Source organism: Tasmannia lanceolata, unplaced genomic scaffold, assembly GCF_043159265.1.
Source record: "Tasmannia lanceolata isolate RefF3 unplaced genomic scaffold, GAP_Taslan_0.1 ptg000006l, whole genome shotgun sequence".
In the NCBI taxonomy this organism is placed as follows: domain Eukaryota; kingdom Viridiplantae; phylum Streptophyta; class Magnoliopsida; order Canellales; family Winteraceae; genus Tasmannia; species Tasmannia lanceolata.
Genome location: NW_027518683.1, coordinates 6,176,055 through 6,195,315, shown reverse-complemented (window position 1 = coordinate 6,195,315; position 19,261 = coordinate 6,176,055).

Genomic DNA, 19,261 nt, shown 5'->3' with positions numbered 1-19,261 from the left:
TAAAAATACTTCTAAAACGGGGATGGAAATACAAGGGCAGTGATAAATTCACCCCCTACTATGATGAATTCAACCCCCCCCAAAAAAAATCATTTCAGGCATAGCCTATTTACTTTGTGGCCCATCAAATGGACAGTTTGGATCATGTGGGATCATCATATGGCGTGGGCTGTACCGTCCATTTTGAAAAATACAGGGTGAATTCATCTTAGGAGGAGGTGAATTTAAATGGTTAATGACTAAAACCTCCTTGAATCCTTGATTAAGGATTAATTTTTTAAATAAATACCATATACATATGCACAATAGAACACATAGGAAGGACCGGCCGGCAAAATGTTGTTTCTAATATATGAATTAAATTTTATAAGGGGCTATCATTGGATCAAATATTAAGGGCGGCACCTATATGGAACCCACTCTAGCCCCATTATATTATTATAAGACATGTTTTTATCTTAAATTGGTACAAAAAAGTGGAGGGCTTTCTTAATCCATTTCAGACTAGAGGTTTTTTTGGGAAATGACAAATGCACCCCTTTTCATTACTTGGGACACCCACGTGCAGTGTACGATGCAATCGGATCCCTTCAATCCTTCTCATGTGAGGTACAACTGCCTCTTTGCAGTCATAGATAAATTGCACCTGGTTGTTCCAAGTAATGAAAAGGGGTGCATAACATTTCCCATTTTATTTTGTCTAGGCTTTTGAACAGAAAAATGTTTGTTTTATGTCAAGGAATTGATAATTAGAAACTTTGGAACTCTTCTCATTCATTGATTTATAGATCGGACAAAATGGGTGGAAGAGAATCACTTGGACTAATTCCTCTTCGCTCCGAGAATTTGTCGCTCCGAGAATTTGTTGCAAATCACTGCCAAATTCCGCTAGAGAATCGGGAATTTAAGAAACTAATGAAAGATTTGTTATTGAAGAACACCATTTTCGTTTTTTATTTTCACTCTGAAAATGGGAAAATGCGCAAAAACCCAGCCAAGAAGGATTAAAGAACCCGAACAGTGGTGTTTTTATTTAGAAAGTTGGATTTACTCAAGGAGTCAAGCAAAAATCTTTTTATACAAGAGATCTTGAACGTGAAAGGATTTGAGCCATTCATTTTTGGGGCCATGGTAGATTAGGCTGTGCCCCATAATTGAGGGCCACTGTATGATCTCCATTTGATTAGATAAGAGTGGTGGCCCCCATTTTGTGTTGTCACTGTAATGAAAATTCTTCAAATCAAGAGATTTAGGATCATCCAACACCCACATTTAAGGGGCACAGCCTATGTACAATGAGGCACAAAAATGAATGGTTCAGATTATCCATTCATGCAGGTCCCACTTTTTGTTTTGGGCTTCATAAGCGCTGCATGCAGTGTGCACTACATATAGATAAAAACTCCTTGCTCTTATTCTCTTGGATTATAATGTTAGGTTGTTATTCCATTACTATTTTTTTTAAAAGAGCGTGTGTCCTGTAATACCAACAACAATAATGCAAAAGATTCAGCCTCCTTTTTTGCTAGAAAAAGAAAAAGAAAGTGTCATTCAAGGGGCCCAAACCCATCCATAATATCTATAAGCAATAGATACTGCACTTCCTTTTTTTTCAATTCCACACTCATTCTCTTAGTTTCTCTTTTCTAATGTGCCATTAAAGGCTATTATAACTCCTAATAAGCTATCATCAACAGGTTAGAAAAGGCTATTATAACTCCTAACAAGCTATCATCAACCAGTTAGAAATGTGTTCAAAAAAAGATAAGGAGTAACCATGGTTTTAAATTTCGACATAAATCCGAAATTTCGGACCGAAATTTCTGATTTTAGTGGGGACCGACACCGAAATCACGAAAAACCAAAACGGTATTTTATTTCGGCAGAAATTTTGGAATTTTTCCGAAATTTGACCCAAAAAATCTGTTTTTTTTTTAATTAATTTAATATTTCACCAAAATTTAATATTGAATAAAATATTGGTTTCGTTTTTGTACCAGATTTCGACCGAAATTTCAAATTTTCGGTATTTCATGGGTCCGAAACCGGTACCGAAACCTAAATTTTAAACCTTGGGAGTAACCATTACTGAAGTGATATATTTGCCCCCTTTTCTTCCTCGGGCCACCCCAGTGTATTTATGGCTGTTCTTTTACACTAAAAGGGGGATGGCCCCGGGAATAAAAGGGGGCTAATATATCGTTTCCCTAACCACATTATCAAAACAAACAAGTGCAGATATTAGTTTAACACACACATAACACACATGTATATGAAGGCAAAAAGGCCTGCAACCATGCGAGTGGGCACAGCCGATGGAAGCAAAGACCGGTCAAGACCCCTCCCTACTTAAACTTCCCATATAAGAACTCTATTTTCTCAGAGTTTGAGTAGAGGCACCACCTAGGATGTGCGTAGTGTCACGGGACCAGACTAAAGGCCCGTGACACTAGGATCAAAGAATGACTCATAGACACAAGTCTATTACCAAAATGGGTTTGCGGCCAGGTTACGAAATCGGAAGGTGTAGGACACAAGTCTCATCAAATTGAAGGAATCGATCTCTACTAAAATTAATGAGTTTTACGTTAGACCTATTTGAAAATCTAGGAATTTTAATGTTATGCCCTTGTATTTTGTGATACTTGCAATCGAGTAGAAATTTGTGTTTGTAAGTACTGCAGCAAAGGCGATCACAACATATCAAAATTCTAGATATGACCTATATTTTTATAAATCTAAGGTCGGGGCATTTGAGATTCCAGATTATTGTGATGAGGTGAAAATTCACATGATCTATCGGTGATTATTAACTGATGACATAATTGCATAAAAATCTAGATGAATCATGTTAGCAATTTGAAGAAGCAAAAGATTTAATGGATTTGTAGAAAACTACCAACAAAATACCAATCACCAAGTACATTATTTTCATAGTTCCACTTTTCATATCAGAAATATTCCTTGGGATGCAGAAATATAGGCCTACTCCAATGTCTTGATATTCCATTAAAATAGGATCATTTTAAGAGCAATTCAAGGATTTCTACTCTTACCAAAGATCAATGATCTAACAGATTTTAGAAATTAACAAGTAAAAATTACTATAAGAATCGAATATTATCTGAGCTAGAATGCAGAAAACTACTCTAGAGAAGAGAATTCATTTGATTGGTTCATGAAACCTTAAAATCAAATGAACTCTCCACAGCTTACATCTGAATTCTCTTGATCTAAAGCTTGATTTCAAGGCGTTGATCTGGATTTTACAGTTTTTTTTTTTTTTTTTTTTTTTAAAGAGTAAAAAACCATGAAGATCTAAGGTAAGAAAATATCAAAACTACGTACCAGATATAAATGAAATTTACTCAAATTTGATGTGAGAAGAGAATTGAAGAAGTAATATAGAAACTGAAAAATTGACTAAACATATATTGATTGTGAAGGGAAAAGGTTGATCGGTGTCGTTGGATCAAATATCAAGGGCGGCACCTGTGTTGTACCCCACTACACACGTGAACACCACATATAATTTCACATATTAAAGATGGATAAGACTATATTTACAATGTTAGTTGCAAATAAATTTCAAGGGTATCCAAAGAGGCCCTACTCATCCAATCAATTTCCTTCAAACGAATAGTGAAAAAAGACACATGCACGTCAATCAACTGGCTAGGATTGTACAATCAGAATTATTTTGCTCTCTCTCTCTCTCTCTCTCTCTCTCTCTCTTTCTCTCTTAATATCATTTGCCTTTGTGGATGATGAGATGGTCCAAGCTCTTTCGTCGAGTGCGCGATCATGACAGGACTCGAGGAAGAAGCCCCGGCTGGATCATTACGTAGGCCTGCCATTGAAGGACAATCTTACACAAGTCACTGTGAGGAGAGTATCTTAAGGGTCCCTCTAAATACCACCGATCTTATTTGCAAACACCACACTAGGTCACATTGGAAACCATTATGGGCATGTTTGGCAATCATGAAAAACTATTCCATGGAATATTAGTGGGGCAAGTCTTAAGAGATTGGTGGAGAGGTAGAAATTAAAGAGCGTGGGTGAAGGGGGGCATGAAAACCCCTTGAAAATAGGATTAAAAACCCATTGTCAAGCAGATTCTTCTTCACTGGTTTTCAAGAATTTCTCGTTCTCTCTCCACTCTTCCCCTCTCGTGCTTTTGACCCTAGCAAATCCCACATAAGATTATATGCAAATAATTTTTTGAGGGTTGCTAGCAAAACGGGATCCCCTGCTTAAAAACAGCACGGGATACTCTACCGTGACAAGTGCACATAAAACAAAAAAGTGGGGCGCTTCTCTCGAGTAACGCTAAAAACATCCAGAGCGATCGGCCATGCTTCTCCGGTCTTGTTTTTTCGCACACAGTTATCCAGTTATCCTAGCTGTTTTTATGCATAACTTTTTGGGAAACTACTAGAAACTCTCTTGACAAAATCGTATCTACAAGAATCACCCCAAATTTTTCTTATTTACTAATAGGGTCATAAACAGCTTTTAATTTTGACTTTTACCCATTTCGCCCTTTCTTATATTATCCTTACAAATCCTTAAAACCTCTAGATTTAAAGTAGCATTAATCTCTCTCTGCTCATTACTAAAGTAACGTCAATCGTTTGAACTCTCACTCAATCCATCTCTCCCTCCACGGTCTCACCATAAGAAGTTAGAAACCTCATTGGTTACTCTATAACACCCACCGTATGATTATCCTCTTTTTTTTTTCGTTTCTCTCTCTTAGCTAAATCGGAGATTTTATATGGTGTAAGCCCGTTTTATCCATTATTTTTAAAAAAATATTGTACGGCTTACACCATAGATGATACAAATCGTCTATTTGATAGACCACAACTTAAATAGGTTGTGTCCCAAAAATCATTTCCATAGGATGATCCCAATCCATCGATCTATAGAGGTTTCCATAATATGCATTTCCTCTATAGATTGGAGTGTTAGGATCATCTTATGGAAATGATTTTCAATTATAAGAGAGAGTGAGGTAGAGTTGGCAAAAAAAAAAAAAAACAGCTGAGAATTGTATAGAGTAGAAAAAGAGTGACTATTTATGGCATAAGTCATTACTATTGGTAATTAAGAAAAGTTTAGGGGGATTCTTGTAGATAATCTAGGGGGTTTCTGTTAATTTACCCTTGAAACTTAGTTTTTCCATCTATCAATCTATCAATCATATTTTACCCCAAGAACGGAATTGAAATACCGTTTTAAGTTACAAATTTTCTTGACAGTTATTCTCTCCACTTCATTAAGAAATCTCTCTCTCTCTCTCTCTCTCTCTCTCTCTCTCTCTCTCTCTCTCTCTCTCTCTCTCTCTCTCTCTCTCTCTCTGGGAACTCTGGGAACTGTGATTCCATTTTCTACTTGTTTGCTCTTTTCCATGGTGGATTATGTTTACACCTCATGCATAGCATGGGTAGGGCCCACCATTTTACACCTCATGTTTTGTTATTGTAGAGACTAGCATGATAACCCCAAGGGCGGGGCCACTATCCCCTTCCAAACGCATGCATAGGATAGGACCACCATTTATATCATGTTTTTTATGGAATGGATCCCACCAATTCCACTCAAACCCACGCAACGAGTGGGGCCCACCAATTTATCTCATGTTTTGACGAAATGGTGCCACCATTTTACACTATTGCATAGCATGGTGGGGGCCTACCATTTTACACACCTCATGTTTTGGTTTAATGGGGAGTGAGGCTCACTATTTTACACCATGCGTAGCACACTGGGTCCATCAATTTACACCTCATGGTTTGCATGGGTGGGGCCCATCTCCACCAAACCCATGTATAGGGTGCAGCCCACCGTTTGCACCTCATATTCTAATGCAGTGGGCCACTATTTAATACCCACGCACAGCATGGGCTAAGAACGCCGGTAGTATGTAATTAAATGAAAAACCTATGATATCTTTATCTTCTATGACTTTTTCGGATGATGCAACCATTGTAGAGTTTGTTGAGACGAATCCAACAGTATATTATAAACACACACCAATAGTTGGATCAAAACTTACAAGGGTTTTCGCCATGTTTTGGTATTGCAAATTTAAAAGCTCCTCGGCGGCGCGCCGTCCAAGTTTTCGCCCATCTATATGCACATCAACCAACTGATTTAAGATTGTACATTCAGAATAACTTTTAGGACATTGCCAATAGATAATATGGCCCAAATGATGCACTGTTCCACGATCACTTGTAACTCATTGCACTATCATAATCAAGTGTTGGACACCACAACTTTTCTGAATAAAGTCATACGAATGTTTGTTTTTGCTGCAGTAAGAGGGAGACACGATCCACGTAGCTCGCTGCAAATGCAGCCATGAAATGAGATGCTCTAAGAGGGGGAAATTGAGGGGTAAATGATTGTGGGGCCTGAGGTCATTTGTCATTAGAGAGTGACGATTTAAAGAAGCTTTATTGTGAAGGGATGGAAAATATCTCTGGAGTTGATTGATGGAAAATATGCTTTGGAGGAATTATCCCTTCTGTTTTTACACAGGCTGTTGTGGTCCATCCATAGTTTGAAATATATCAGCATATGCCGGTATCGGTACCCTCTGGATGTGCTGATTTATCAAGATTATTTGGAAATATTTTGGACTGTGCCCATGGAAGAGTGATTAAGGGTGCAATTTGCGTTGGACTCAAACCGAACCCGATGGACTCCCCACAATTTTTGGGTTGGGTTGGGTTAAGTTTTCCAAACCGATTTAATTTTCTATTGGGTTAGGGTTGATGCTTTAGGCAACTCGACCCGACTCGAACCTGATCCCATTCTAATTTTTTCGTATTTAATTTTCAGTCCCCATAATTTTAGTGTGATTTTATTGCATGCGAGTTGTACCCGACTCAATCTTGAACCCAATATCCATTTTTTATTTATTTTGCTAGTTCTTCAGCTTCCGCCGTGGGCCAATGAAACAACCAATTACTCCAAAAGCTTGAGCAGTTAGAGTTGGCATTATTTAATCATTTATTCTTCAAAACTCCCACTTGCGCATGCGCTTTTAATATAAGGGGTTTTTGGGTTTTGAACCCAAGACATGCCGTGAGGCAATCACTTTGATACCATGTGAAAACAACCAATTGTGTGATAAACAACCGATTACTCCAAAGTCCATAAGCTTATGGACTTTTGGTATTATTTGGTCATTTATACTTCAACACTCCCCCCTCACGTGTGGCCCCTCTTATTTTTGGGTGGGCCATGTGAAAACAACCAATTACTCCTAAAGCATGAGCTTATAGAGGAGTTGTTATTTAATATATAATTTATACTTCAACACCTCCCCTCACATGTGGCCCCTCTTTTTTTTGGGTCGGCCCTTCATGTGGACTTTTTAATATCAAGGAGTTGTTGGGTTTTGAACCTAGGACGTGTCGTAAGGCAATAGCTCAGATATCGTGTGAAACAACAATTACTCCAAAAGCTTAAGCTGTTAGAGTTGGTGTTATTCAATCCTTTATATTTCCACAGGGCCCATATGAACAAATTCAATCCAATTAATTTGGAAAATCATGTTAGATGGTTTGGGTTTGGGTTAAGAGATTTAGAGGCAGTTAGGGTTGACTCTCCTCAACCCAAGGGTCGGGTCAGGTTACGGTTGAGGTGATGCTACATCGGGTTGGGTCGGTTTGAGGCCCAACTCGTACCCAGCCCGGCCCGAGTTGGAACCCTAGGAGTAAGGAGAGACAACTGTATAATTTGGATTGTCTTTTCATATCAAATCCCACCGTCAAACTGATAGCGCCCAGGCCTGCAGGCATACTGTTGTAGGCCATAAATGCAGGTGTTCTCGTTGTCCAAACCCTAGTGGTAGAAAGCCTGATGACCAAAGAATGTGGGTCTGCAACTAATGGGTTTGACACTAAATGAGCCGGCCCGACAGTGGGCTAGGCCTAACACTAAACGGGCTTAACAAGTTGAGCCCACGGGCCGAAAGAACATGTTAACAAATATACAAAGCCTCGGTAGTTTCGCACCATTTTGGAGCGCCTCTTTTTCATGAGAGAAGAGCCACCTCCATAGATGAATCTGTCTTATTCACTTAATTCATTCTCTCTTGAAAAAAGGGGCTTCCTAATTGCTTTTGCCATGCTTAGAGACACTGTAAATGAAAATAGCCATTTGCTCTAGCCCGGACTTTTTTTTCCACAGAATAATTTATTCCATGAAAATATTTATTTTCTAATTTTTTTTTCTTTTAAAAAATTAACGAAGATGCAAATAGCACGTATATATCAAGTTTAAGCACCATATATAATTGAGCAATGATAGATACAAGGGAGCCCTTGCGTAAAGAGCCAAAAAAGGGCTCTGGATTGGATCCACATCATCAGATGTAACTGATTTTACATTTTCAACCAATTTTATATTGTAACTGAAAATGACGTGGATCCAATCCAGAGCCCTTTTTTTGGCTCTTTATGCAAGGGCTCCCTTGTATCTATCATTGCTCTATATAATTATATACCAAGCCTAATTTAGCTTTAAAGTCAGATAATTTCATTACCAAATAATCATATTGTCAAAGATTTCTCCCTTAACAGATCTATTTAGACTAGAAATTAATCACCCCATCACTTAAGAAATGATCTTAATTTGTATAAATCATTTTTAAGCAGATCTTGCAAACTTGATTTATCCATTAAGATGGTCTTATAATTAGCAATAACATATTGTTAATTATCTGTCTTCCCTCACAAAACCACGTCGGGAATAAAAGATATTGAGGATGCTCAATATCTTTTTAGTCCTTTTATTATTATATTTAGAAAATAAAAATTTATCATTAATCAAACTTAATAGGCCGGTATTGTCTCTGTGCTAAGATTATAACCATCAAATTAAAGATATGGATGTATGTTATATTTAATTTAAAATTTAAAATTTAATTATTTATTATAAGTTTTACTTTTTACCTACTTTTTTCGGTAAGTTAGAAGTGGGAGAAAACATTGGGAAAGGGTAGGAGGCGTTAGACAGACGTTTGGGAGGGCGTGGAGACGTTTACATCACCCCTTAATTTTCTCAAAAAAGAAAAAAAATGCATTTCTCCCTCTCTTTTCTCACTTTTACACCCAACAAAAAAACAATTCTTACTTTACCCTCTACATATCTCAGCCAATAAATACAACCTTCTTCTCAAGAATTTTTTTTTTGTATTATTTTGGGCGATATGGGAGATTAAGAGTTCGTGTAAGTATTTGACAAGACCGAAGTGTGAAAAAATGAAGGCAAAGTTCACCGGCATCAACCCATTGAAGAAGAACACGTTCCTTTGACAGAAACGCTTGAATCCAGAAGGAAAGAAGCAAACTAAATAAATTTAGTCTATAAAAGATTGATTCTTACACACACAAAGTCCATATTTATAGAAATGAAATACTTCTCCTACGTAAGCTCAATAGAAAGTGCAATTTAAGAGATAAACCCCGATCAACCTAGTGGAGACACGAGCTTATCGTCACTAAATAAAGTGCAATTTCGGACGTGCCTCAATCTAATCACAAGCTTTCTTTAATCTTTTTAATTAATATTTTTATTATTTTAATTTATATATTATTATTGGCTTTGTGGTAGTTAGCATTAATATGAGAAATTCCTAATAAATTATAGTATATTTCATATTCCAAACATTATCGAATGTTGTAAAATTCGAACATTAGTATTACCACTAAAGTGTGTAATATTCTTATAAGAAAGTATCTGACAAGACATTATGTGGGTAAGGGACATTCATCGGGCATGTCTTCCGTAGATAGAAAACAAAAGGAGCGGAGGCCCATAGAAGGCGCATGCAATGAGTTGTCTATTGTGGGGGCGTAGGGGGTAACGAAAAAAATGGTGAAGAACTCAAAAGGCTTTCGTATTCGTAATGGTAAAAAAGAAGAAACGTAAAGAAAGGAAAACCATTGCATGGTAAGAGACACTCGCGCACGTAAAAGGGAGCTTTTAAAAGGACGAGCGAGCTACGAATATGCGTGTAGAGAGAATGACCATGCAAACGGGGAAATTAAATATTCGCCCCTTTTTCTTCCCTTGGCCAACCCCCTCTATTGTATTTATCCCAACAACAAGAGAGAAAAAGGTGCGGGCGAATATATCACTTCCCAACAAATGAGGAACCCCTACTTAGGTGGACCCATGTGAGGTATGTAGTTACGCACTTTAATGGGGTGATAACAGTTGGGTACCCCAAAAGCAGACCTTATCTCTCTACCTTCATGGAATTTGTGTGTGTGTGTGTGTGTGAGAGAGAGAGAGAGAGAGAGAGAGAGAGAGAGAGAGGGGGGGGAGGGCAGAGGGCTTCACGAGGAGTACGGGGAGTGATCGGAACGAGTGGAGAGTGACTGTTGTCTGTTTCCGTTTAGTCATTTTCAAATGGGTCCGTTAACAGCCTGTTTCAGCCCTATGCTCCTTGTAATATAGGTAAACCTCAGCTAGCCATTGGATCTACCCATCACAAGATCAACGGTTGCAATAGATTCCCACGTGGGATTCACTTCTAAGATTTTTATTTTCTCCAATTTGAAATCCACAATTGCTTGTTATTGTATTGGTGGTCTAGAGATTGGAAGGCCAGGATGGTCAGATTGTTCGTGGGGGGGTCCAGCATTAAAAGTACTAGAATTGTGTAAAAACAATCTATAATACGTAAGTCGTAACCCTAGAAACTCAAACAAAGGTCGTACTTACTTTCAGCTTTATGAAACAGCATTTATGTGATCAGTTACATTCTTTCACAGTTCACATGATCACATCTCGTAAGCAATCCAACCCACTGCTCTGATTTTCTCTGAAATTCACGCAACTTGCTTTGCTTTTTCCGGATCCAAAAGTGATACTATGAACTGGGTTACTCGACCCATTTGACTCGGGAAAAGTGAGTTTCTTTAAGTTGTTTATTAACTTCATAAAATTTGAAAGATGAGGAAGATGAAAAGGGGGACATCTACGGGGAAAGAGCTAGAGAGGATCGATCCCGACCATCCGTATTGTGGGCCATATTTAATATGTTCAATTGAAAATAAATTAGAACAACAAATCCATAGCTTTAGAATTATGATTAGAAGAAAACACATATAAATGTAGTGGGGGTGCATTTTGGGCCGGGTCCGGTTTGAGCTTTTGCTAAAAAATGAATTGGATGAAAATTCACAAAGATGATCGATGCAAAATGCAATGAATGAATGCAAGGATAAATGGAGAAAGATTCTAATAATCAATCCGTTTGGGCTACAGTGGGTTTTATCCTCTCTACAGGGGGCTTTTAGTTGTGTGTTGTCCAGATTAACTCTTAAGAAAAAAGGGCTTGATTAGCTTTCATACTATCCCTTATCCAAGACTGTTGCAGTCCAATGGCTAATAACACACCCTATGGTGTAACATTGCAATCGACTCGAACCCCACCCGTCTTTATGGTAAAAGCTCAACCCGAATTAGCAAAAATTGGCCGAGTTGCACCCCAAAAATGTAGTCAATTATTCAGAGTCAACTAGTGAAAATTCATTGATTGGACTGTTAAGTAGCCGAGAATAGGCCCCACCATGCAGATTATCCTGATATAGTCCAACTGGGTCTGTCCAGATTCATATGAAACAACATGGAATGATGCAATGAGAGGCCAAAAATGTACCCTAAACTCAACTGAGTCGACTCCATGGATATCCGAGCCAGACTGGGTAACCCGCATCTGCAGAACCTATATAGGCTCTCTCTTTATCGGTGGAAAAGTGTAGTGTGTTATCAGGGAACGGTCCCTTTAATTGAACCCACATCCCCATCACTTCCAGGCACACGGAGATAATAATTAAGCTTCTCCTTTTAGGGTACTATAAAGGGATAGTAAGGGGGATGGAGATGAAGCATCCAAAACTCTCTCTCTCTCTCTCTCTCTCTCTCTCTCTCTCTCTCTCTCTCTCTCTCTCTCTCTCAGCATTCTCCATCTTCCTTCTTCGAACCCCTTCATTCTTTTCCACAGCTTTCTTGAACTGAGAATGGCTTCTCAACCCACATTCTCAAGTTCATGAAAGCTGTGGGAAAACATGTAGAGGTTGGAAATCGCCGCATGTCAGCCCACATTCATCCTCGCCCAAGGTAAAACCATCTTGTTTTTAGTTTCTTCCTTAATTTCGCCGTAAATCTTCTCTCAACTAATAATAGTAGCAATTTTTTTGGAATTTTGCCGAAGAGACCCGTCTTCTTCGTTTCGTCCGAGAGTAAGTACAATTCGGCTTAGACTAGGAATTAAGATCTGGGGCTCAAGAATTGGGTCATGGTCGAATCAAAATTCCCATCGGCAAATGTCATGTCATAGGTGAAACCCTTGTGGGATCGATCCTTTTGTTTGTGACATGGATTAATTGAAATCCCAGATTTGTCTAAGAGTCTAAGAGTCTCTTCCCTCAGCGGGAGAGATACTGAATCAACTTCCACTTATAAGGAGGGCGTACGAGTTCTTTCAAAAAGGGGTGCAGAGTAGAAGCAACTATAAAAACACAGAGATATTAGGTAAGGGAAGCAGCCCTATTAAATTTATCAGGATTATTTCGTCTATTTTCTATTAAACATGTCCCAATAAATTAAATGAACATTTCGAAATCTGATAATGGGACAAAAAGGCTTAGAATGCTTCAAGACTTCAAGTTAATACAATAAATGAACATTTTGAGATCCGAAAATAGGACGATAAGGCTTCGAATGCTTCAAGTTAAATTCCATCTTTTCTTCGACTGTGATCATGGCATCTATCATGTTTTTTTTTCTATGTACTTTGGAATTCTTCATAGGAAAGGGGACGATAAAGCTATTCTAATGGAGAACTCATGACAACATGGTTTGTGTTCTCACCCTACTAAATCTACAGAGAATTCTCATTTTTAACTTTTTACTTTTAAAATAATGAAGGCTCATGCGTAAGAGAAGGTCTAAGGTGGCCCCATTGTCCGGCGGAGGACACTCCAGACCACCGATTTGTAAATGCCAACAAGTCAGTTCCAACTCAAGTAAATGTACAGTAAGTACGAATGTCGATATTTGGTGGACCCTGCATTGTATACTATCGGGCTGCAATTTGCGTGGGGTCTTGTTGAGCTTTTGCTAAAAAATTAAATTGGAATCCGTGTGAGTAGGAAACAAAAAATATCTATTCTAGTTCGCAGGGCGGACGATTTCAAAACAGACTCCTCATTCATTAGATAGAGAAAATCCCCAACCCAATTTTATCATAACCGTGCAACAAAAATTCACAAAAATCGAACCGATTTGCACATACTAGATGGAATTGTGATGTATGATCAAGGGAGGAATATCATGATCAAATCATATATTGTAATGAAGGAGATCCAAACTAGATGAAAGTAGTTTCAATACTTCATGTAGAGTTAATTTGAACACAGGAAATACAATATTCATATTAAGAAGAGCAAACTACTAAGAGAAGGGGAATATCCCAGCAAAATTGATGACTTCCTAAGAGTAGAACATTAGTAATTTCTCTCTCAGATCTCAACTCTTCTTCTCTCTACTCTAAGCACAGAACCACCAACCAAAAACAAAGTTATGAACACAATTTTTTTGTATATTCAATGAGTAAAAACTTATAATCCACCAACCAAACTCAAATTTCAACTCAACTTCTAAAAACTAATGCCATGTCCGTTTTGGATTTTGAGTCCAAAACTGGTTCTTGGACTAAAAAAAAAGGGCGGCCCAGTGCACGAGGCTTCCGCCATTATGGGGTCTGTGGAGGGCTAGATGTACGCATCCTTAGCCCTGCTTTGTTGAGAGGCTGTTTCTAGGGGTGTTCAATCAGTTATAAACCGAACCGAACCGAAATAACCGAAATTTGATAACCGAAATAATTTCGGTTATCAAATTTCGGAAACCGAAACTGAACCGAATTTTAGGAAAACCGAACCGAAACCGAATAACCGAATAGTGATAAAAAGACAAATTTTTTATTTTTATTTGGACGGTTTGATCCGAGGGCTATGATCAATCTATCGAAACGGTTTTTTAGGCACAACCTATTGAAGTTGTGATCAGTCAAATGGACGGTTTGGATCATCCTACGGAGTGCCCATACACCATTTTTTGAAAAAATAATGTTTATTTTTTGTTATTTCGGTTATTCGGTTAACCGGATTTTTTTCCCGAGATAACAAAAAAGAAACCGAATAAACTGAATTAACCAAAAAAAACCGAAACCTAACCGAATTAGCAAAAAACCGAACCGAACCGACCGAATCAATTCGGTTCGGTTCGGTTATTTGGTTAAAACCGAATAATGAACTCCCCTAGCTGTTTCTGTGACTCGAACCTGTGACCACCAGGTCATGGAGCAACCTTACAGTTGCGCCAAGGCTCACCCTCTAACTGTAATTTTAAATGGATTTGATATTTCCACCTCCTTGCTTTGGTATCTTCTAACAACTATCTTTTCTCTTTTAGAATTCTTCATTGCTTTTTATATTCCTTACTGTAGGAGTAAGAGACAGGGGAGGAGTCTGAGGGTGGATGGTTCCATTTTATAACTAGGAGAGTGGGAAAATCAACTCTCTGTTTCAAATTGCATTTTATATAATTTGTTTTAGTTAAATACGTTATGGAATGATCTTAATAGTTCTTTGGAAATTATAACAATCCTTAACAACTAGTTAATTATATTAATTATATGAAAATAAAAGAGAGCCCTGTCATTATTAAAATAAGGGAGTGCGAAATTCATTTCCTCCATGCACACATACAAGTAAAATCTTCCTACAACAGTATTAATATTCTAGTCCGAAGCATAGTTAATAAAATATAGGGGTGGAATGAAGTATAAAAATATGGATTAAAATGTCTCTAGCAAGCTCAAAAAAGTAGATAGGAAAAATGTCTAAGAAGGAAAGTGGGAAAAAAAATAAAATTGGTGGGCCAAAAAATGTGTTTAAATCCAACTGCAACAAAACTGGTAGAATTTGATGACAAGTATGGGCTCAATTTTTAGCAGATTTTGTCTTATTCATTTAATTCGTCTCATGTGGCTATTCTCTCTCTTACAAAATTATGTAAATTGAGCCTAGCAAATGGCTGTCTTCGAAATTGCCTAGCAAATCCCTATACTATGGTTTTAAATTTCGACCGAAATCTACCGAAATTCAGTACGGAATTAAATTTTTTTTTTTATTATTGTTACTGGATTTTGGCCCCGGCCGAAATGGGTTCCGAAACCGAAATTTAAAACCATTCCCTAGACATAAACATTAAAATATTTATGAAAGTGCTATTGAGTGTTTACTGGAGCAAAGGTTCTGAAGATCACCTCCTTACCACCTCAATTCAAAGATAAAAAAGAACTCTATTATTTACAGTTGTTATGATGCAATTGGAGGTCATGGGATATAAACGAATGAGATTATTTGTAACTAGCTAGATACTAATTCAAATAATATGGTTTTCTTACATTAACACTAGATACATTTTACTTTCAATGTTTAAATTTTATTATTTAAAAACAACACCAATGATACATTTTAAAAATGCAAGAAATGTAAATTTTGGACAATAAATGAGAAGCTTTACTAATATAGGTTTGTAGATTATGTAAATATATTAAGAAGTACATATGATTTGAGGGGATTTCCTAGGGTCAATCGCAAAAGGCATTTTGCGGATGGCTGTTGCATGTGAGAGCAGTGCACAGGCTCACTTTTCACATGCAATAGGCCATCCGCGAAATGCCTTTTGCGATGGACGCTAGCAAATCTCTGCTTTTGAAGCAAACAGGGGCGTCAACCGAGATAGGATAAACAGTGTCTCAGTCACGATCCATTCAATTAATCCCTTCTTGGTTGGATTGGATTGGATTGGATCGGATTGGATTAGGAGTGTTCTTTGGATCTATCAGTTACGATCCATTTCAAATCGGACCGTCCATCCGAGTACTTACACTGTACACAGTTAAAATTCTCAAAACAGGAAGGGGGCGAGTGCGAGCGCGAGCAGTACGTAGTGATGAGGGCAAGTCACTGGCACTGTTTGTTAACGACTTAGGGTCACTGGTTAGAGAAGAGAAGAGGGTGGTTCGACCCTTAAAAGTGATGGATGACAAAATACTTAAAAATACGAATCTTTTAAAAAATTGGATGTGGCTTATTTTGGGAAATGTTATCAGCACTACTGTATTTTGATACGGCATGGCCCGCACTATAAGATGATCCAAATCCTCCATTAGATGGGTAACATCCTAAATAGGTTGTGCCTCAAAAATTATTTCCATAGGTTGATCCTAACCCTCCGATCTATCAGATCGGAGGGTTAGGATCAACCTATGGAAATAATTTTTGACGGACAGCCTATTTAGGCTGTGGTCCATCTAATGGACGGTTTGGATCATCTTATGGGGAGGGCCATACAGTACTTTTAATGAAGTGAGGAGTGCCCTCATCAAAATATAGTGCTGATAACATTTCCCCTTATTTTTACTAAAATACTCTCCAAATAATACTTAAAGTTATAAAAAAAAATGGAGGATATTTCGTAAAATAGTATAATAAATCTGGGTTTCGGACTTTCCCACAGAATTTTGTTAGTTGTCTGGATCCGATCATGAATAATTTCAGGTCGTATGATAGGGATCTGAAATATGTCAACAGTCTCTCTAGATCCTACATGTTTAAGTTCATATTCGGACTGTCCATGGGATCGTTTGGGTCCATTGACACCCTTATAAGCAATGGGGCATCCATATTATGCATTTCTTATCAAGATTGATACTTTAAGTCTTAAGATCACCGGATCATAACAGGAACCATGTTCAATGATTTGGAATTTTCGACAAATGTGGTCAATTCATGGACAAAGCCAATCACCAAGCATTTCCCCCTTTTGAAAACAGTCATAAAAACCAAACCCTGTCACTTTATTGGGCCCATGCCAAGAGAAAGAGAACAAGAAAAGCATAGAGACTTCTCTGTAAGAGTTTTTATACTGTGTAAGCCCTTATAGTCCCTTATTTTTCAAAAAGTACTGTACGGGCCACACCATAGGACGATCCAAACCATCCATAAGATGGAACACAATATAAATAGGTTGTTCGCCCAAAATTATTTCCATAGGATGATCCCAACCCTCCGATCTATAGAGGAACTGCACATTATGGAAACCTCTATAGATCGGAGGGATTCTATGGAAATGATTTTTAGGGGACAACCTATTTACATTGTGTTCCATCTTATGGACGGTTTGGATCATCCTATGATGTGGTCCGTACATTACTTTTTGAAAAATAAGGGACTGTAAGGGCTTACACCATATAAAATCTCTCTTTTACAACAAAAAAAAAACAAAAGGGTTGAGAAAATTAATTATATGGGTAGTTTCTTCTCTCTTCCAAATCCTTTACAAGGGTATTTCAAACATTTCCCCTGATTAGTGGATTACTCTTGATAACATGGCATCAATGAATGTTAAGTATAAATGATTAAATAACACCGACAACAGCTTAAGCTTTTTGAGTAATTGGTTGTTTCGCATGGCATCAGGGTTGTTGCCACACTGTACGGAAACAACTAAAAAAAAATCAGGAAACAAAAAACAAGAAACTAGTGTCTCTAAGTGATAAGACGTGCAAAAAACCATGAAACAAAAATCTATACTCAAAATCAGATCGACTTTTTCTTTATTTTTAGCCACTTCTCAGGCTCATCTCAATCATGCCCTCTCAAATCTCTCTCCTTCTCCCACTGTCTACCCCTCTCTCACCATTTGGAGACACCAATTTATCACTGTCTAACCCCTTATGTATTCCTTAACCATGTATGTAGATAGTTACAAGTATTTTGTTTATTATGTTGGACTAATACGTCATAGAGGGACCCATATTTGATTGGTCTGATCTCCATACATCGAAGAAGTGATGCTAATCTAGAATTCTTTTCTTTTGCCATCACCAAATATTATTCTACTCAAAAAGCAAGAAAATTAATTCTTGAATGTGAATTTGCCAAATGCGATTCTGTTCCAAGTACCAATAATAATAATAATAACTCATTTTAGTTCTTGATTCCGAAAGGAGAATCAAAAGAATGCTTGCCAAGGGATGATTTAGCATTTAATTTAAAAGTTAAGTATGTTTTGGTAATTTTCCCTAAAATATAAGGGCGATGAAATTTTCACCCCCTGAAGTACGCATTCACCCCTTTTAACGTGATTTGACGTTAAAAGGCATTAAAGTTGCGCACTGTTCACTAGGCGTGGACATGGTCCGGTTCAATTTTAGGGTATACCCAAAACCGAACCATATGCAATCGGTTCCCAGAATTTGGAACCAGAACTGAACTACTTATCTTTGGAACCAAACCGAACCAGAATCGAACTTGATCGGTTCGGTTCGGTTCTAGGTTTACCCAAACTTCATTTTATAATTTTTTCCCATTTATTGGATGAATGAATGGAATGCATGGGCTCAGTTATCATACTATGGAAATAAATTTTTTCCCATTTATTTTAGGAAGCATGTTGCTATTTCTATGCAGGTGCTTAAAGGTTTGATATATCTTCATCAAGCATACGTAAACCATTCTCACGGAACCGTTATGGGGAGGGGGGTGATTTTATCCGTTAGGGGTGTCATCACTCTCGGTTCTCGGTTTTCGGTTCCAGGAACCCAAACCCAAAAGCGAACCTAGTGCAATCGGTTCCCAAACATCTGAACCGGAACCGAACCATTTAAATTTGAAATCGGGGCCTGTTCGGTTCGGTTTGTTACGTTCCCAGCCACGTCCTCTGCCTTTGCAAGCTATTTTGCAATGATAGAGATAAAAATCAAAGTAGGATTAGCACAATTGAAGGAGTGCTTGAACTCAGAAGAATTAATTTACCATAAAGCTGAACTGCTCTTCTTCATTCATTACCTCAATTAATACAACCAGAGATATGTACATAACTAAAAGGAAACATGGAAGAAAATGGAATACATGGACTCTACCTAACTGACTCCACAAAGAAACAGACTTCTATACTTGTCACCCACTAACACCATTTCTAATAAGAAGACTAACAATGACACATCAGCCACTTCTAATGACACATCACCCCTCCAACCTCACAAGTCTAAATGAACACATCACGGTTCTCCGGGTTGAACCATAGCCATGTCCACCCCTACTGTTCACGTTATAAGAGGCAAATCCGTACAAAACATCGTATCCGTTACACC